The following is a 21,659-nucleotide window of genomic DNA, read 5'->3' as shown; positions in this document are numbered from 1 at the left end:
ACTGTTAATGGTCACTTCTGCCCACCTGAAGTTTAAGCAGGTGGATTTGGATGTTCCACACCAGTGGAACCACCCCGCCAGTGGAGTGGGTCATAACTTGGTGGGGTGACACTTCTGCCTCATCTACACTTCCTCCATTGTGACAGAATGGGGGGGGTGAGCGAAGAGAAGTTGGATTGCTCTCGGTTATGTCTGGTGCCCTCTGGGACTGGTGGGAGAGCAGAGGAAGAGCCAACTAATTCTTTTTTTTACTAAATTTATTAGTCATTATTTCTTGCAACTCAAGACAACTCAAAGCAACTTCCAAATGAACAAACAAACACAACCCACATAGACACATTAAAACCATGAAAAACAAACATTAGAAACACCCTGCTTTTGTCCCCATCCTTCTCCTGCTGTGTTCTACAAGGGGGAACATTGAGACTCAGGAAGAGCATACTGGTGGGCAGTGCCACTCTCTGGACTGGATGTAAGGAAGGAGACAGGCAGGTGGGGCCTGACTGCAGTTGGTGGGGCCTAAAGGTCCAGCATCCACTGATTGCTCTGTAGTTCCTTTGGGGAGAGAAAAATAGGAAATCATTCACATTACTAAAACTCCCTAGGTTCTTCAGAGAAACTTTCCCCTTGAATGGGTGAAAAATATACATACCTTCAAAATGTTCAGTGCCGCTCTAGTTTTAACAATGGTATTAAAGTCCCATTTGTTGCTTCTCATTACGTGGTTTTACTGCATTGGGTTTTGTTTTGTTTGATCACGAAAATCCAGCATTTTGTAAAACTCTTAGCACGCAATTCTTCCCTTCTGAGAGCACAGCGGCCACCCACAGAGATGTCCCCCATTCAGCAGGAGGTAGGGAAAGGATGCATTTCCACAAGCCGATTGACCTTCTGAAAAGCTTCCTGCAGGGCCATGTGCCTGTGGGGAGAGGGAAGGGCCAGAGGCAAAAGTGGATGGAGCAATGGGGTATGTTTCTAACCATTGGTCAGTGGTTTAGTTTCCGCACATGCTCATTTCCCTCTCCTTGTTGTCATTCTATCCACCATCCAGGCAGGCAAGCAGCACTACCAGAATTCAAGGGCACGTCCCAGCATTAAAGGAGTATGTGACTCAAGGTCAATGAAAGGCAAGTCCTGGGGAAAGAGGGGATGTCTGGGGAAGTGGTGTTGCCTCCAAGCCTGGGGAAGGTTTGGCCTGCAAGCCTGAAATTACCCATCTCTGCCATAAAGGAGAGCAGATGAGATGAGCTAGTAGCAACATTTGCACAGAACGCAGCATGGACCCATTCTTCCCTGCTCAAAGGACAAAGGTGATTGTGAAAGCCTCAATTAATTTTGCAGTTAGTTCCCAGCATGAGTGGAGAGACCAGGATGCCAATGCACCTCTAGTGGGTGGTGGTTTCATCTTATGAGGGCACTTCAAGCAAGAAGACCAAGACATACATGGCACCAGTTTTCCCAACATAGGCCCTGGGGTTCTTCCTCAGCTTTCCCTTAACCATCCATATAGTCTTCAAGTGACTTTAAGCACCCTGGTTATTTTAATCTGTCCAAATCTTCATCTGATTGAACATCTTGCTCTTTATTTTTGTTATTGTGAGTTGCTGGGCTTTTTTGTAATTGTCATCATTATGGTTTTTAAATGGTTGTGAGACAACTTGGACATTAAGAATTCCCCCCCAAAGGTGGGTTAACACCCCACCAAAAAAATCTCTCAAATAAATAAATGCTTAATACTCCTTCACCTTCTGTGTTGAATCTCCTGCACCAATTAACACTTGATACAAGAATGTGAGACTTGGCAGTTGGTCAGGAAACTACATCAGGTATAAGCTTTCTTGGCACATTGGGTTTTGCTGTTGAAGCAACTTGACAGCATTGATGGACTCATAAACAGCCTGGATGTGTGTGGGGGGGGGGGGGCTCGCATATTAGAAAAAGACAAAAGATCATAACGGAGATGGGAGGAGAGGAACCTTACATTCAAAGAACAAGCAAGGGGTTTGGCATGGTAGCTGGACAGACTGCAGGAAGGAAAATGCAGGAGCTGAGTGGCCAGCCTCCAGAAAACCATCAAAATATCATGATGGACTTGCTGAATGCCCAGATTCAAATGGCTACAAATGAATATGCAAATACATTTCTTAAACAAAAACTGATGAAATGAGAGCCAACTGAAGCCCCCAAGACCTGATGAGAATAATTAGAGCAGCATTTGACATAAGCCCTGACAACAAAACAGTAACACAAAAGCCTAGTTTGTTGAACATGTGCGTGAGACATAGGAATTAATTGCCCAGGCCATTGTTGATACACTCCAATATGCTAGCGGTTCCATACATTTTCTTAAATTGTATATGTATGCCATATTATTGTTTTTTTAATGCATCCTGTCTACTGCATGACTTGGTGTGGGTTTTTTTTTATAATATTTGGCTATACAGACTGTTCACTCTTGGCACTCCTGTTCACTGTTGGCTGGTTGCATTGTTTGACTATGTGCAGAAGAATCCCAAATGTATTTCTTTAAAATATAGTCTTAATTCCATTGTGCTCCCAATGTATTCATTCATTTGAGTCCTAAAATCTTTCTCCGTAATAAGATTTGAAAGGTGGAATATACAGGTACTTGAGATAGATTTCACTGAAGATGACTAGCAGTACCACACAAACTAGAACAAGACAAATTAGAGTTTGAGAAACTGCTGTTGTTGGCACCCATCTGTTTCAAGAGACAATGGAGTGCACCTTTGAGGGTGAAGTCAAACCACTGCATCTGCCGCACCAAAGGGACCCCCCCCCCCCAGGGCAAAAGCCAGGGCAATGTGTACAATGTGTTGCTCAGACAACAAGACCCCACTCCTGGCCTCGCTGATCTTGTCCAAATGAAAGGAGAGCAATATGTTTGGCACCAGCTAGAAGTAAGGAAAGGGGAGACTGGCTGATAGACATCCCTGCCTCACAGCAAGCTCTGAATACATGATCTTGACTCTTTCTGCAATATTCTATTACTCTGTTCAGATTTTGAATTATTGGGAAGGAGGATCTCCATCTTCATTGTTTTATTCATTGTCTTTGAACCCATGGCCCTCCAGAAGTTGTTGGACTACAACTCTCATCAGTCTCAGCCAGCACAGTGAAAAGTCAGGGGTTATGATAAAACAAAGTTGGGAGACCCTTCTCCCCAATTGTCATAGTGTTCCTCACAGAACCCTAGATGAAACAACAGTCCCCAGGAATCCAAGGGAATCTGAATCTCCCTGTTGTGTTGTAGTCAATGGAGGATGCTTGTTTTCCCTGGAAAGGTATTTATTTATAAAGGGCTTCCTAAATCCCCTTCCTGGCCCAGAGCTCAACTTGTGCCATTGAGGCAGGCTGCAATGGCAATGGCAGAGGTAAGAGCTTTACAGAAGGTGATGCCAAGTAGCTGTAGACAACTATGTGGTCACATCGTATACCATTCCAGCTGGAGGCAAGCACACTGGGCCTCAGGACAGTCCTGCCTCCATCTGTTCTGTCAAGAGGAAAGCTGTGCTGTGCAGTTACAGCCCAACTTGTAGGCGTATGAATAAAAATTCATTAAGGAACACTCAAGATGGTTAACAAGTGAATACCTTGTTTATTGTATGGCAAGCGACATTACATAGACACTAAGGAACCCACAAGGAGTTGTACTACAGCATGAAATGCAGTTTGCTTTGTACAGCCCCTGCATGGAGAGATTCAGGGTAGCTTCCTTATGTTGTGTGTAATATGTACAACAGGCCCATAGCAACCCTGTGTTCAAAGCTGGGTTCCAATTTCAGATTTAGACACTGTCCAAAAGCATCTCTCTTAACTGAGTGAGTAGGTCGCAGAATGTCAGATAATATTCTCAGGGTTGCATCCAGTGTTATGCAAACGTACCTGCACTTACACAGCAGGAATCATGGGGATTCCTTCCCTTGTATCCTACAGCCCCACATGCACCCCCAAATCTTACAGTGCATGGGTTCCCCAACCCATCCAGAGGAGATGTTGAGGGTGTGCAGGGGGGGGGGCTGTAAGCAGGAGGGGAGGAATGGGAAGTCCTACTGGACTCTCCTTCCTTGGAGGTTTCTAAGCAGAGGTTGGATGGCCATGTGCCATGAATGCTTTTGCTGGGATTCCTGCATTGCAGAGGGTTGCACTAGATGATCCTTGGGGTCCCTTCCAACTCTATGATTCTATGAGTGGATGTCTCCTCTGCTCATGCAATGGCAGAGTTGGATACAATCCACAGTGTGTGAAAGCATAAAATATGAGGCAGTGGTTAGGATGTTGGGTTAGAACCAGGGAGATCAGGCTTCAAATCTCTGCTCAGACACAAAGGTCACTGGGAAAAGCTGGGCCATTTACAAGCCTGCCTCACAGGGTTGTTGTACAGTCCTATGAGACAGGTTAGTCAGAGAACATGTAGTCTACCTTGAGCTCTTTGGAGAAAGAGTGGGATAAAAATTTAATTTGACCTGAGAGTTGCACTCTCCTCTCTCTCTAGGAGAGAGTCCCAGCCCCAGAGTCCCAACACTGGCACAGCTCACCTCCCTACAGGGCACCTGTCACCCGGTTGCACCTTCTCACACCCTCAGAATTATGCGCCTAGGGCCACTGCCCCCACAGCCCTGGTCATGCTATGCCAGTGCCTCAATGAAATTGGATCCAGTAGGGTCAGTGGCCTCCCCCAATTATTATTAACTTTCCTCTTGAAGGTCTGTTTGGTATTCCTACATTCCTCTCCTACACAGCTGTATAGAGGAAGATGTTGCAGACACAGATCCAGCTTGGAGGCCTCATTATTGGTGCAGAGGGTATCACAGAGGCACCTCAGAAGCACTCCTTAAGCATGTGGAATTAAGCTTTTGACTGAAGCGCCTTTGTCTGTTGAATGATATTCCTTCTCGCTTCCGTCTGCTGTGCTCATCCCAGCCCACGGGCATGCTCTTGGCCTGTTACTAATTTGAGTTTGTGTCTTTGGTTCACTACACTCATTTGTTGTGGGGGTGGGGTGGGGAGATTATAGAAAACAAAGGGCAGCAAAATTTACTTCTTTGGCTCAGCAGAGGAAGTGGAGGTTAGGTGAGGTGTTGAGAGAATGGGATTAGGTCCTTGTTCAACACTGAATGGACAAATGGTTGGTTATGGCTTTATAATTTCTGGTTGGGTGGCTTTGCTGAAGAGCATCCTTGCCTGGTCCTTTCCCATAGACCTTACATAAAGGAACGGAAATTTGCAGGCCACCCTATCAAAGGGAACGTGTGATGTTCTGCTTCAGAATTGGGAGGGGTGTCAGGCGCACTCAAGAGGAGGCCCCAATAATGCGGAAGAGGCAGGATGCCCAAACATAGACTACTCTGGATTTTTTTGATTCCTCATACAAAATGAGATCATCGGTGGAGTAATGGACCTTTTGTAGGACTTGAACCCCCTGGTGAATGTGTGTCCTTTGGAGGCAGCCATAGGCCTGACAGTTTTTTATTTTTATGATAGGAAACTGCCTATCATACTAGTTCATGTGAGGCTACTAGTTCATATAGCTCAGTATTGTCTACTCTCACTGGCAGTGGTCCTTCAAGCTTCCAGTCAAGGGTTTCTCCAGGATAGGTACCTGGGGTGGGGCAGAGCTATGGAGCTGCTGTCCAGACCTTGAGTTACTTCTGCTTAGCTGGATGAAACTGGGCAAAGTTGGGACCACATGGTTGCACTAGTGGGAGTGCTGGATTGGTGGTGGTGGTTCTGCCACTGCACCCACATAGCCACAACTTTACCCCAAATCCATCCATGTAAGCAGAAGTGATGTGCTGGTGTTGGAAGGATGGCTCTCTCTCATCACAAACATCACTGCTGGGTCTTTCCCAGCCCTGCTGGAGATAGCAGGGATTGAATCTGGGACCTTCTGGATGCAAAGCAGACTCTATACCATTGAGCTACAGTTTTTACAATCTCTCTTAAGAGGAAGGCACATTTGGCAAACCCTCACCATGATCAACTCCTGCCCCCAAAACCTATGTCCCCACGGGGGGAGGGGGGGCTCCACAGTCACATATGGACTCACTGTTAAACCGTGTTTATGGAAGACAATTCCATAAACCGTGTTTATGGAAGACAATCTTACTCGGCTATGAGAGGAAGAAGAAGAAGAGGAGGAGGAGGAGGAGGAGGAAGAAGAAGAAGAAGAAGAAGAAGAAGAAGAAGAAGAAACAATCTCTCTCTCTCTCTCTCTCTCACACACACACACACACACACACACATACACACACACACACACACACACACACACATGCACACAAACATACCCAGACAAGGCACAAAGTCAGAAGATTTACCAAGACCCTAGTTTGCCATTATGCATGGTCCTGGTGGCTGCTTTCAGCTTGGTGCAGCTGGACACTATTTGTCCAGGTCTGTCTTATATAAGCATAAGTAGGAAATGGAATGAAGAATAAGAATGGTCTGCTACTTCAGGTAACATAATAGCAACAAAGAAATGGAAGCATTGTTTGTGTGGGAACTACTGTATACCCTTTTTTGGAGACCAGTGAGGTTCTTTCTGCATTGCTATTTTCACAGAACACATCACCAGATGGTGCTGTTACATAGTAGCATTTGCAGTCCTTTTCTTATATACTTTCAGACGTCATCAACATAAGTTAGGGATACCTTTCCTAAATGCATAGCTGCCCGTTTTGCTGTGTCTGAAACCCCTAGCCCTTTGATCAACATTGAGGTTTTTCTTTTGCCTTCACTGGCCCAGGATTGCTTGTTTTACAATGGAGCTACTGTTCGTGGAGTACCAAGCATGAGGAGATGCTAACCTTGGTGGTAGATTTTTTAAATGATTGCTCAAATTTGTTTGTGTGGCACCACATCTCAGTACTGCAATCTGTTAGTGGTTTAATCAAACAAGGCCCTCAAGACAGTTATGCAGCTGTTAGCAAACATTTTCTGCAAAATTATGCTATGTATCAGGGACCCTGAAATTGTATTCACTCCGTCATGCCATCTGGGTGGGCAGGCACTACAGTAAATTAAGTGCTTGTGAAAGCTTTGTATTAGCTTCTTAAAAGGGGGAGGTGAGGAGGTTGGATTAGATATTTAGATTCTGCCAAGTCCCAATTCTGATATGAAATTGGGAGTGTTCTTGGCTTCAAAAGATCTGATCTGCATAGGAGAGTATTATATATTTTAAAGTTTTCTTCATTCTTTTGATGTTTCAGAAGGCTTTTTTTTAGTTCATACCTTCTTAAACTTTTTAAACCACTATTTAAATAATTTGTATTCTAAACATATTCTGTTTTCTTCCAGATCGACTTCATTTCCACCCTGGGATGCATATTGAGGAACAAAACCTTTATTTTTTTTATTTTTAAAAAATCACATTTAAATTTTTCATTCAAATCCATCTATAGTTTCATGAGGAAAATCACAAATCTGTAAGGATGCTAATACAGTCTTAAAACTATAAAACCCATGATGCAGGGTGAATGTGAGTGAATCGCACTTCCATGAAAACACAGAAGCCTTCAGTTAAAGTGAAGGACTGATTATCTTGAATGCATCTTTGCACAACCAAAATTGCCTTCGCCACGTGTATATAGAGTATCTACAGCTCAAGATTGAAAAACCGAACTGCAAAATTGTATTTCTCCAGTAGTATTTTTTTCTGACACCACGTGAAGGTCATTGCATCAGTTGCACAACCAATACTGAGCAAATTCAGAATCTACATTAGAGCAGGAATCACAGATGAGAAAGTAATTCTCCCCACACCCAATTCCAAATAAAAAATGTAGCCTCTGAAGCACAGGGGCAAAACCTGTATCATGGATTGCAGTGAGGGAGATGAACCTATTGACCTTACTGTCTCCTTTAGTTCACCATCACTAGCTTCATTGCCTTCTATGTATTGGGGCTGGAACCTCTACAGTAGCCTTCTATGCTCCTTCTGTCATTCTTGCCCCTTCTGTAATTTGGAACCTTGGAAGATCAGGATACTAAATTGCATGGGAAGCCTACATGAGTACAGCAAGCTCATACCCTCATCATTCAATAGAAGAAATGAAAAGAGGGTTAATGATTCTCCCAGCTTTAATCTTAATTGTCCCTTAAAAGGGAAACACAGACACAGTCTTCGTCAAGCTCCAGTCATTATGGTATCTATACCAGGAAATGGAGTGAGCTTTGAGGACTGGTTTGTCACTCCATGCATTCAGGTTTCCCGAGTGGTGGATCTTCACTACCACTTTCAGAAGACTTGGAACTCGGTTGCTAAGCTACCACACTGGGTGCTGAAGGCAACACATGACTAAATTGTTTCCGGGCTTGGGTGGTTCAGACTGGTGAATCCCTAGGAAATACAAAGTTCCATTGTAGGAGTCATTGGTAAATGAATTGGGAATTGCGGAGTGACTTATAGTATCTTCTAGCTGAGATAATGTTAAGTGGCAGAAGAGTGGAAGGACTGCTACAGGAGGATGGGAAGATGGCAGAGAAGTGTAATGAGTCTTCACAGTGTAAGGTGTTGGGCAAATGCTCATGCCTGCACCACTTTTTTCAGGAAAGGCATCTGTTGAGCTAAATAAAATAGAGGTGAAAAGGAAAGAAATTCTAGGGCTAACTGACAAATTAAAAATTAACAAGTCAGCATATGTACATGGCATGCACCCAAGATCTTTTTAAAAACTCAAATATTTTCCTTCTCAGTAAGCCAATTGTTAAGAGTCTCTTTGGGCACATCTAGACTTCATTTTTCGCTGTGCTTTCCAGGCACAGGTCTAGACCTTAAAGCTCCATGTCCAAGTGCTTGTTTGTTTGTTTTTTGGTCTCTGTGCTTTCCCCCAGAAAACCCATGTTTTACCAGCAAATTAGAGCAAATAGCAATCTGCAGAAAAACCTGCTTGCTGTTTGCGCCAATTCAGTGTGAAAACTTTTTTTGTGAGATGTTTAATGCAGTCAAACCAACAATTCATGGTTTGACTGCATAGGCGTATGAAGGGACTCAGGCTAACAGTTTCCTGTAAACATGCTAGAGAGAGCACTGGATCCTGACTCTGTCCAGGTAAGTTTTCCCTCTGCCAGGTTTGGGCCAGCTCCGCTGGCAGTAGCCTTTCTCCTGAATGGGGTTTACATCTGGCATTTTTTTCTTAAGCCTGCATAAATGACATTGGCTTCCCATATTTAGTATTGCTTCCTAAGCCCGGTTCTAAAATTACCTGGCTGCACCACTGAAAAGAGCAAGTTTTGCCGACGACAAGTCAGCCAGACTTCTATAAAGGAGCTCCTGACTTTTACAGAAGCTGTGCTTCTGAGGTAAAATTGATCAGCATAAACTGAGGACAAGTGAATCAAAATACTTCTCCACACAATGCATAAAAACAGCATACAAAATATGCACCAAGATGGCAAATAGCTTGGGAGTGTATGTATGTCAAACAAACTAATAGAGAAAAGGTCTGTTCATGGATATTTTTTCCATGGTAGCCTAGTGGAATCACAGTGGACCTCTGGATCCCAGTGCCTGGGTAGTGTGGGATAGGGGCAAAAAGAGATGTTCATACCTTGCCTGTGGACTTTCCAGGAATATTTGGGTGGTTAGTGTAGAAAAGAGGCTGCTGAACTGGATGGGCCATTGCTCTCTCCTGATCCCACTTGGCTCATCTAATGAAGAAGACATTAGTAGCTATGTATCATTAAAATATATCTGCACAATAAAAAAAATCCTTTTCAGTACAAGCCAGCCATTAAACATGTGATAATAAAGCACTGAAAAATCAAGTGGTGTGTGTGTGTGTGTGTGTGTGTGTGTGTGTGTGTCTACCAACCACCAGTGTTTAGATAACACTTTGGAGAAATGTATTACAAGCTGGGGGTGCAGAATTGGGGAAATATATAAAGTGTGAAGTACCTGTACAACATTTTCCAGCATTGGTCCTCCCTCAAGGCATTGCTCCCATACTATCGTATTTCACCAGTCCCCTCCTCAGAATTCACAAACAACTACAGATCATAAAAGTGTCTTTGCTTCTTTGATTGATTTTGTGCAGAGGTGAGGAAATTGGTTGCGCCGTGACCATACGGAACAGTTCCGGCAGGCAAATATCATGGTTGCCTGGCTTGCGCTATCTGTAAAAATACATGATGTGCTTTGTTTAACAGCACTCAGGACAGTCTGTGGCTCCCTCGTGGCTGTGCTGCTTCCAGAATGATCTTCCCTTCCCCGCAACCCCATCGGTCGCCATCACCTCGGAACTCAATAAATAAAAATGCAAAGGAGAAGAATTAAAATAGTAATCGATATTAAAGACTGGGGTGGGTGGGGTCAAGTGCCATTGGTTGGTGGGGATGGGGGAGAGGGGGAGAGGGGGAGAAGGAAGCAAAACACACCATGCAGTCTCAGACCTCATCTTCCTCCTTCGGCGCAAATGACTGACAACTCGCAGGCAGAAGCCAAGGTGCTGGAACAAGGGGTGACACTCGTCCGTCTCCCCCCCCGTCCCCAATCTTTTGTCATTGGATTTTTCTCCTGGAGAAGGAAAGAAAGGGAGAAGCGTGCCTTTCCAAATGCTGCAACTGAAATGGTTGATATGAAACCAAACACGCCGCAGCGTGGCACTCAATCTGCAACCGACAGCCAGCGGCTGGCCAAGCGTGACGCCATGACTCGTTTTTCACTCTGACACTACCGCAAGCTCCACGAGCCTTCTTGACTTGCAAGGTGATTGGAATATTGAATACAACACTGCAGTGGAAAAGCCCGGTGCCTACCATGACAACAACAACCACCGCCTCCTCTTTCGCCCACCCACCCCCTCCCCACCCTACCCCTTTGATGCACAAAAATAAAGGCAACAAGAAAGGGGTTTTTTGTTTATTTGTTCACATCCAAGGGCCAAACGCCTTGAGAGAAGACCCCGCTTTCATTGTTTCCCCAGTTCTCCCAAATGCTGAGCCGCCCCCCTCCCCTCCATGTCCTTTTCAGTGTGGATGCTTTTGCTATGGAAATGTAACCCTGGTCATACATTGTGTCGATGGCAATGCTGTCAGACCACTGCAGTTCACCCTTCACCCACCCATTACAATGCTAATAAAGTTCCTGGAGAGAGCAGTAACTTATCATTTGCCCTCATGTCACAGCCTGGGAAGGGTGTGCATGTGAAAATCAAGCTCTCCAGAGGTACCCAGTTTCCCCTTTGTCAAACCCTACATTCCCTCCGGACGAGAGGCGTGGATATGAGCTGAGATGACGCCGTAAAATGTGTTTTTGCAAAAGCGGACATGGAAAGAAATGCACACAGCTTGGCACTGGATCATTAAAAATTGCTAGGATAGAATCTGAGAATGTAATTTGGTTAATAACCACTAATTACATTGCAAGCATGCACCTTCCCTCGACAGATGTCAGAGTGCTTTTTGCTTGTACCGGTGAAGCTTGGCTGTGGCATAACAGCTGCCGTACCTCACCACAGCAGTCTGATGAGCACCATCTCTGAGAGTTATGTTCTCAACCTGATTCTGTGACCCTCCTCAGTACCTCTTCAACGTGGCACTTTCTCATTCTTCTTTCTTCTAGACTAAGTTCTGGCCGGCATGATAATCTGCATCCCTGCCTGCATTGTACCTGCAGTGAAGTGGTGACTCATCAGAAATGCCTTCCAAAGAACCAGATCTGTCCCTATCAAAACTCTAGAAGAAGTACTAATACAGCATGACTTGTGTCTATCACCAATTGCCACCTGAGGCACATCAAACCTTTTCCTAAATGAAACTTCTGCTATCATCAAATGCTCTGTCAGGGGGGCAGAAGGGCAAGAATACGTCCAAACAAATGGTCTCAAGACGGTTTACACCAGGGATGGGCAGCTGGGAGTCTGGGATCTTCCAGTAGATCTCTGGTTGATTTGTGGTAAGTAGATCAGCCAGAATTTCTGACTCCCAAATGTTGATCAATAGTTGCAACAAAGCAACTACTTCCTCACCTGAATCAGGCTGCTGAAATGAAATAAGTTAGCCAGGGGTTTTGTGTGAAAACAGTGTAGGCACTCTTCAGTTCAGGTACTGAACACAATGTGCTCACTGTCAGATTCTTATTTAATTCTAATTTATCTCTTTTGTACCTAATTTTCGTTGGTAGACCTTGGAGTTTTAGTTTTAGGGTTTTTGTGGTGTTGTTGTTGTTTTGGTTCTTTAATGAGGTTGATGCAACAAGCCTGAAGACTGCCTGCTGCTGGTTTAAACAACAAGCTCTCTGTGTGACTAAAGTGTTTGTGGACTGGACCATTTCAGACTGACTGTAGGTCGAGAAGAGGTTAGCATATTTGAAACTTCCTCATGTGGGGCAAGGAGGATACCTGCTAGGCCTGTGACTCAATTAAAGAAATCATAGGTGAGTGTCTGTCTTTGTTGATGAACAGATTAAATTTCTGTCTGCATCATGCCAAGAATTATGCAAATTTTAGATTAATAAAAGTTTAATAATACAATTTTAAATGAGGCTCACATTCATTTGTGACAGTCTGCTTGGTTTGTGTCTCTTCCCCACCCACTCCACCAGGCTGCAGACATATGTGGACAACCCAGCTCTCCTAAAACAGACCAAAGTTGGTGACCAAAGGAGGAGCGTGTGAGAATAGATACAATGCATGGTAACAAACTGTGAGTCAGTGTCATGACAGACTAATTTCATCTGCAGTGTACAGTGTGTGTGTGTGTGTGTGTGTGTGTGTGTGTGTGTAGAGTGAAAGAATGAATCAATCAAAGGTACTTTTGAAGGAGAAGGGTGCTTTAGAAGAAGTGCAATGGAGGTCCTTGCCTTGTCTGGGATGATCTTGCGTATCCTGGTGCCTGGAGATAATAGGCTCAAAGAAGAAGGAGGGAACCTTTTGGCACAAGGAAATGCCACTGCGGGCACATGTGAATCTGCGGGCACTGTGTTGAAGACCCCTGGAGCAACATATCAGCCTTTTTTATCAAGGCTTGTGAGAAGTAGCCACAAAGCCCCAATTATTCATTATTATCAAAACCTAGTTTATAAAAATTGTTCAAATTCCCTGCTTCATGTGTCTGTAGGCAAAGCTAAGTTCTGTATTAGCCCTGGGACTGATTTTACACCTCTGTGTCTGCTAATGGTCACTGCAAACTAGTATTGCTCAAAACAAGGGTAGTGTCAATGTGGAACCCAAGGAAGCTTTTGGTCCCTGTCCGTGGTGCTGAATAAAACCTCAATTCTACGTTCTAGTTCCTGAAACCCTTTGTCAGATGACAGCAGTTACATCTCACTCCAGCAGGGAGCAGTGACACCCATATGCATACACAGAATCTCTGCTCAGGTTTTCCACCTGTAGAAATACACATTTTATGGGAATGTCATTTATAGACCCTGTGTATCTCCAACTCTACAATTCTGCGATTCTGTTTGAGTTGTGCATGGTATGCAGATGAGTGGCATTTGTTGAAAAATAGGGACAATGTTGGTGAACTGCAGTCAAAGGAAGTGATGGAATGATGCACCAAATGGGGTGGCCCCAGGAGCAGATCAAAATCTGGTGTATCCAACAACAGTGAGTGCTGTTGCACTTCTGCCCCTCTTGCACACTTCCCAGAGGCATCTGCCTGACCACTGTGAGAACAGGATGCTGACCTAGATGGGGCATTGGCCTGATCCAGCAGGGCTTGCCTTATGTTCTAATTCAACACTACATGTGAGTATTTTAACCAGGAAAGATTTCAGATATGAAATGCAAATGATTCGGCATATAAAATGACATATAAATTATTTACTGGGATCCACCATTCCTATATTTCTGAAACACCAAATATATTCATCCAATTATTATTTTTTTACTATTGCTGGAATGATTTTAATATGTATAATTTCCGGGAGCAGTTTTCCTTAGGCATGGCACTGCTCATGCATGCATTTTTTCTTCTTCACAGCATCCGCATGTTGCCATCCTCATTAAAAACACCCCCCTCATTTAAACCAAACTGGCCATTTCCATGGTGCATTGTTTGCTGTTGTTAATTGATTTTTCTGTGGCAATGATAAAATCCAGATGTCATGGAGAAATTATATGGGACAGCATTTTGCCGGGTAGAGCCTGCACAAAGCTTACTGTACATGCGAGGCCAGTCCCGAGTTTGCCTGGGACTAACAACTGTCTGGTGTTCTTTATTTATTTATTTATTTATTTATTTATTTATTTTATTGCATAGTTAGTTTTATTTTACAAGAAAATTCAACTTAACAAACAACAAATGCATAACTTTGTTCCCGCATAAATTTCAAATTAACAAAATAGCAAATGCATATCAAATGTAAATGAATATCTTATCCGGTGATTTACCAAACCAGCTCAAACCAATACAAAATTTTAATAAAATTAAATACAATACTTATTGGTTGTTTATGTCATATTTTCATCCTTCTGGACCTATTACCTTTTACCACATCCTTCTATAATGGGGAAGAAAAAAGGAGAAAAAAAGAAAAAAGAAAGAAAAAATAGAAAAAATAGAAAATAAATAAATAAACAAATGAATAAATAAATAATGATACTGAAAATAAAAATAAAAACCTTTTTGTCCGACTGTCTGGTGTTCTTAATGCAGGATAGAAAGTGAGAAAGAGCCTTTAAGATTGTGTGCCCATTTGAGGTCCCAACCTACAAGCTGAATTAATCACACATAACTGAAACAGTATTCTTGCTCTGGGGCTTGAGGGTTTCCTTCAGGCATCTTGGTGATCTCTGAGAGAACAGGATGGTGATCTTGTTAGACCACTGGCCTGATCCAACAGGCTCATCTTATTTTCTTCACTTTGCCGCCTTCACTTTGAATAAAAAGCATCCCTGCATGGCTCGAATCTAACACCAATGGCCCCAATTTCAATCAGGGGCACACAATGGCTTCTTGCCTCCTTCCAGGTGCTTTGACTTTAAATATGCCATTTGTTACAAAGAGAACAGTTGGGGGAAATAAACTTTTGTGTGTTTGCGCGCGCACGCATGCATGCTTGATGGGAAACCAATGCGGAGCCATGACGAAGAGCAGAAGTGTAGTGATGTTGTGCACTGGTCTTTGGTAGCCAAACAAATAAATTGGTTTCCATGGACGAAATAAAATAATATTTTAAGCTGCCTATTAGAAAGGAAAGGTTTTGCAAAATACAACAAATACAACAATGGAGAGGTACAAGGGAAGCAATTTTGCTTCCTACAGCCAAAACCTTTATTTTAAAATCTTGCAAAAACATTTAGTGCAGGAAGATAAACTGTCCACATATTATCTCCTTTTTCTGGAAAATGAATACAAAATTGCTAGAGCTTTTTAACACCTTGATAGAAGGATCTTCTGTTTGGACTCATCTGGAATATCTTATAAGAACCCATTTATTATGTTGACATGCTCTCCATCTCTTATATAACGGCACTTTTGCCAGTGATGGCCAAGTCCAAGAAGAGCATTTTCATTTTTGTACTGTATTCACAAAAGTTGTTTCTACTTTACCCAGGAGAGCTTTGGTACACTGAAATATGTCATCATTAGCCTCAATGTGTTATCTGGTAAAAAGAAAAATACTGTGCATTTGCGAACATTAATTGTTCAGATTAATTATTTCAGATTAATCTTAATTGTTTCCACACTTAACCTGTTTTCTGCAATTTCCATCCTTGTTTTCCCAGGCTTTTGGTTGGTCTGGTTCTGGTTAGTCTGGCATTGTTTTTATGCTTCATTTATAGATTATCAAAGCAATCCTACTGTCACAAGAGGGAGTGATAATGGAAGACAAACCACACAAAAAGGTGGAAAACTGTAGAAGAACGTCATGCAAGGCAGACATTTATTTTTTGTTTAGCTAGGGGCTGGGGGGGGGGGTGTCTCCAAACTCTTCATCCGAAAAGAAAGTCTTCTAATGAGTTTTGACTCAGCTCTGGAATGAACCTTTTACAAGGTTCGGACCTTTGGCAAGAGTGCTCCTGGATAATATCACATCACACTAAATTCTATAGATTAAGGGATTTTGTAATACCTTTAATTCCACTTCCCAATAACTGCAAACAATCAATGCCTTGGCAGCACTATAGACCCCCAGGGAAAGCAAGCCCTTTCCCCAAACACACAAAGGTTTAGAGCATTCCAGCAGCACATTCCAAACGAGCCTTTCCAAATTAATACTGGACGATTATTTAGGATAATGAATGCAAGATTCACATAACCAACCTATTCCAGGGCAGAGGGGAAAAGAAATGGGCACAATCCTTAAGTCTTCTTCCATAATGAAAACGAGGCCCGAGTACAACACCAAACACATATGCATATCACATATAAAAATGCCAAGCTGTGTGGGACACATTCCAAAGCAGTGCTCTCCCACGTATTGTCTATTGTTATAGGAATTCTAAGGTCTTATATATAAATATATAAATCACATGTTAATAAATTTACAAGGCAAACACATACATAAGTATATAAACCATGTGTCTGAAATAGTACAGGAGAGCAATCCTGAAACCATTTTTACTCTCCCAAATGGACCTTGCCACTGTACAGGGTAGGCAATTTCAAAAGTCTATATACGCAAGAGCTTACACACCATTGTTCTGGGTTCCTTTCCTCACTCCCTTTGTGGGGTGAGTAGGGGATCCTGTTGCAACAGTTTAATAAAAGCTCATGCTTACTAGCTGCTTTGCTTCTCAATATTTTCTGGTTGGCCTCTGTTATTTTCTCCTACCGGTAGAGAACCTACTTAAGGACTCTATACAGGCTCTTGGATACCCCACAAGGGAAAGGGAGTGGTTTTTTTTTTCTTTTCTTATAACACTATTGATACTGTAGCCACTTAGACCTGATCATTCCAACCAAAAGCTACCCTACCAGGAGAGAGGATAGCAAACTGGCAGAAAATTACTGAATAGGCAATCAGCTCCATCCATATGGCTGTTGCATTCCAACTGATATCGTAACTTCATGGGTGACCTCTTTGGGAAAGTGATTCCCACATAGGAAGGAGCATGTCTGCATGAGAAGCGGAAGAGTAGGCAACCTACATACAACTTGTTTTCTTCTGCTCTGGAGGGTAGGACTCGAACCAATGGCTTCAAGTTACAAAGAAAGGAGATTCCGACTAAACATCAGGAAAAAAACTTTCTGACAGTAAGAGTTGTTTGACAGTGGAGTGGTCTCCCTCAGGAGGTGGTGGACTCTCCTTCCTTGGAGGTTTCTAAGCAAAGGTGGATGGCCATCTGCCATGAATGATTTAGCTGAGATTCCTGCAATGCAGGGGATCAGACTAGATGACCCTTGGGGTTCCTTCCAACTCTATGATTCTATGATTCAATGAATCTAACTGTATCCACTGATAGTCATCTGTTGTTATCTTGCCTCTCTCTCCCCCCCCCCATATGGGTCCTCACACTGTTGAAATGCAGACTGGAGGTGCCTTGGGACAGGGACCCATGCTTTCAGCTTGCAGCCCCGTGTACAATGATGGTGCTGTAATCGTCATTATCTCTCGACTCCCTGATTCACATTCTATACATTGTTGTCTAAGACACAGAACTAACATCATAGTTGTTTTCATTTTGGGTTTTTTTTACCACTGTGCTTCACAACAAAAGCCAGGGTGACCTGACAAATGCTGGCAAGAAAAAATTAAGGCTACAGTCATTGAAGAAAATGGGCTCAGTAGACCATTGATCTCCCATTCTATTTCCCTGATTGCTCTTTATCTGATGCCATTCTCCACAAACGGCTCCTTCCTGGCTAAGGGTAATGGAACATGGTGTGCCAAACGCAGGCTGGCTTGACACAAGACAAGTTGCCCACTCAGCTTGCCTACCTGGAGAACTAATTAGTTCCTGGGTACTAATTAATGACTGCAAAGTAGATTCTAGATGCAATACACATAAATCATCAGAATGAATCTCTCAGTGAGTGAAACGGGGGGGGGGGGGGGCAGAATGCATATCTGGCTTCCGTGTGTGTGTGTGTGTGTGTGTGTGTGTAAGAAGACATCACAAAATAGAACAGACATAAACCCCAGCTCTTCTCCACTTGCCTGGCTCACCGTCTGGAGACCAAACTGTGCTGCCTCCTCTTGGAGCAGTCTGATTCATGAGAGCTGATCGTCTTTGGTTGCCTCATCGCTGTGACATCGCGAGGCTGCTGTGGTCCCTGTGCACACGGCTTCATTGCCTCGCCGCCTCGCTGTGCCATGTAATATGACCGAGGCATGTGATTTCCAAGCCCATATAGCATCAGGCCTGACCTTGAAAAGACATAGAGGCTAAACGCTTCTGAATGCCGCTGACTGAAAGGATGAAGAGAGAATGAACAAATCAACGGGAAATTAAGCAGGCATTTAATGCAGGGTGCTCTCTTTAGCCTGCATTACATTCCCCAAAGGAGAGGCATTGTGTGTGTGGGGAGGAGTCTCCCATTAAGCACTGTACTGTGGCATAATTCTCTCTCTCTCTCTCTCTCTCTCTCTCTCTCTCTCACACACACACACACACACACATACATACACACACACACACACAGAGAGAGAGACGCAGACACACACAAATAGGGCAGTTAAATATATAAATGTACAATCCTACAGATGAGGGGGTGTGAAACTTTTTCCATCCCAATGGCCACATTCACTTCCAGGCAACTTCCCACATCCTAGAGGCAAAAATGAGACCAAACAAGACACTTAAAGTTTACCCTTGTACACTAGACTAGTTTCTACACACACTCACAACCCCCTCTCTACACTCCATCCAAACAAAAGGCAATTATCAGGGTTCATGGAAACAGGGCAGCCAGATCAAAATTCCTGGAGAGTGAAGCAGGGTCACTGAGGGGGTGTGGCCTGGAGAGAGTTTTAAGGGCTAGACAGAGAGCACTGGAGGGCCACTCTGGGCCCCAGGTCTGAGGTTTCCCACCCCTGCTATGGATGTCTAGTGTAAACATCTCTACTCAGAAGCAAGTTCTGCTAAGTTCAATGGGGCTTCCTCTCAGGTAAGTGAGTATAGGAATGCAGCCTTGCATAGCCAGGTTTCCTTGCATTAAATGATGAAGTTAGGACACAATCCTCTCCTAATTGCTGCTTCTATTTTTAATTCAGGGAAGCCCAGCCATTTCCATCACATGCATGCTGCTAAATATTCACCAGGCTGAACATGCATTTCACCACTCAAACAAGCTCCTTTTCTACCTGGTTTAATCAGCAAAGTGTGAATCTGCTCTAATACTGCTGCATGTGGGTTATGGCTGTGAAATGCTTGACATTTTTGACAACGAAATCATGACAACTGATTTCTGAAATGGGATTCTAGACAGCTGTAAAAATGGGAAGCCGGATATGGAAGGCTGGATATTTTTTACAGAATGTCTTAAACAACAGCTCTAAAGTCATTGGTCTTACATGGGATCTAGGCCATATCCACACTCTTATGCCACTTAAACAGCCATGGAAATTCCTGGGAACTGTAGTTTGTTAAGGATCTTGGACCTTAAAAGCTATACTTCCCAGTATCCTTAACAAACTACAGTTCCCAGGAATCTCCACAGCTGTTTAAGTGGCATAAGAGCACTTTAAATGAATGGTGTGGATTTGACCATAGTCGTTTTAGAGAGGAGCCACATGGTCTGACACCAAAAGACCCTGTGCTACTCTGCAGCACAATTTCATCTGTCCGTTCGGGAAACACAAGACAACCATTTACCAGGTGATACCTTACTATGCTGTGCAATCATACAGCCACTTGAGAAGACGGCAGTTTCTAGCATCCACTGACACCCTCGTTCATGTTTTAATTACTCAGAGCAGCACTGTAATAGCCTGGTGGAGGACCATCTCAGCTTTTTCCCTTCTGTTAAATAAATAAATAAATATCATGGAGTGGCATTGAACCAGTCACTGCCTCCCAACCTAACCTACCTCACTAGGTTGTTGTGAGGATAACATGGGGAAGAGGAAGCCTATGTATCACCACCTTAAGCTCCTTGGAAGAAAGGTAGGATATAAATTAAATAAAGAAATAATAAATAAAAATCCTCTTGATCTGGGGAACACTAAAAGCATATTTGTTCAAAGGTGGGGGAAATGCCATATGTTTCTAGGAAAGGGTTACTATTATTATTTTAGTGTGTTTTTGCAACTTGATATTTATTCAGAAAATTTTAAAGATGTGACTAGAATGGATCATCACAAATGAGGTATGGTTGAATAGCATACTCACTTTGACCCACTGAAATAGCATCCTACACTGTTTATAAATTGTGATAGCCCTACTAGGCATCTCCTTGATCATTTCCAGATGTTTAATCAGTTTACCAAGGCCAACTCCTGAATGGTTGGTTTGACCTCATCCAGGCTACTTGTGGCTGCTGGTCCACATTCTCTGTCACTCATGTGGACCATTAAAAATGCCCTAGGCATATTGGCCACCCAGTTAAAAGGATGCTCCATTGTGAACATTCATGGACAAGGCTGTATACTACAGGCAATATTACTGCCCTTGTGTGCCTTGGGAAAGTTCATTCTTGCTGTGAAAAGCAACTAGCACAGACTTCAGCCTTGCCAAAAATGATATATGCATCATGAAATCTCAACATGAACTCCCTGAAACCTGGACAATATATACTGAAACTTTCCAAACAGCTCCAAAACTACAGTACAGTATCTCATATTATTTCTATGGACGATTTATAGTTTGGCTTTGAGAGTAGCTAGAAAATGATGGGGGTGGGGGTTGTGTTTGTGGAGAATTCTTTGGGACAACCAAAGGGATTAAGTGACCCTGCAGCTTTTGCTCTCATTCCATCGCTCCCAAATAACCCTTCCCTGTGTTGTTGTGCAAAGAGAGACATGTTATGCAAATTGATGATGATGATGATGACTTGAATAGTAATTACCACATTTATAATGCTGCAAAAACATTCTTTTGCTGGGCTGTCCTAGCCCACACATTTGCTTGCAAACCAAGCAATGTTACAAAAATTAATAATAAAACAATAAATGGGGTGGGGGTGGGGAAAGCAGACAGGGCCAGTCGGGCCACAAACATTTTGCTTCCTGACATGAAGGTCAAGATGGTGCCCATATTCTATGTACAGGAGCCAACTTCACATCTAGTTTAGGCCTCATCTGCTCTATACACTTAAACCACCATGATAAACAGTCATGGTTTCTCCTAAAGAATCTTGAGAACTGCAGTTTTGTTAAGGGTGCTAAAGTGGTAACCGCTATTCCCTACAAAGAGCTATAATTTCTAGAATGGTTTAAGAATCAGTCCCTCTTCCTAGGGAAGAAATCTGGGAATTGTATCTCTTTGAGGTGCCTAGAGGTCTCCCAGAAACTCTCATCATCCTTAACAAACTACATTTCCCATGATTCTTTGGGGGAAAACAATAATGGTTAAAGGAGCATCACAGTGCTTTAAATGTACAGTGCAGGTGTGTCCTGAATCTTATTTGAATCACCTCAAGGCAGCAAGCTAACTTAGGAGGTGCAGGGCAAACTGCACCTTCTAATCTTGGAGGACACAGCTCTGTCGTCCAGTGCGGTTTCTACCTCCCCAGCATCTGCTGCCTGAGACAGCTGCCTCACTCAGGCTAGTGGGTCGTTTGGACCAGAGGCAGGGACAAGAAACCTG

At 43.2% G+C, this 21,659-nt stretch overlaps 1 long non-coding RNA gene across 1 annotated transcript; it reads right to left on the bottom strand.

Annotated features, from left to right (window-relative positions):
• Window positions 1–9,661: 9,661 nt before the first annotated feature.
• Window positions 9,662–18,234, bottom strand: LOC117041480. Its single transcript, XR_004425976.1, has 3 exons — window positions 18,080–18,234; window positions 10,399–10,537; window positions 9,662–9,715 (listed from the first exon to the last, which is right to left on the bottom strand). It is a non-coding gene; the product is annotated as an uncharacterized LOC117041480 (long non-coding RNA).
• Window positions 18,235–21,659: the final 3,425 nt, after the last annotated feature.

Source organism: Lacerta agilis, chromosome 2 (assembly GCF_009819535.1).
Source record: "Lacerta agilis isolate rLacAgi1 chromosome 2, rLacAgi1.pri, whole genome shotgun sequence".
Taxonomy (NCBI): domain Eukaryota; kingdom Metazoa; phylum Chordata; class Lepidosauria; order Squamata; family Lacertidae; genus Lacerta; species Lacerta agilis.
Note: the sequence above shows the minus strand (reverse complement) of the source record. Positions and strands in the feature narration are given on the sequence as shown.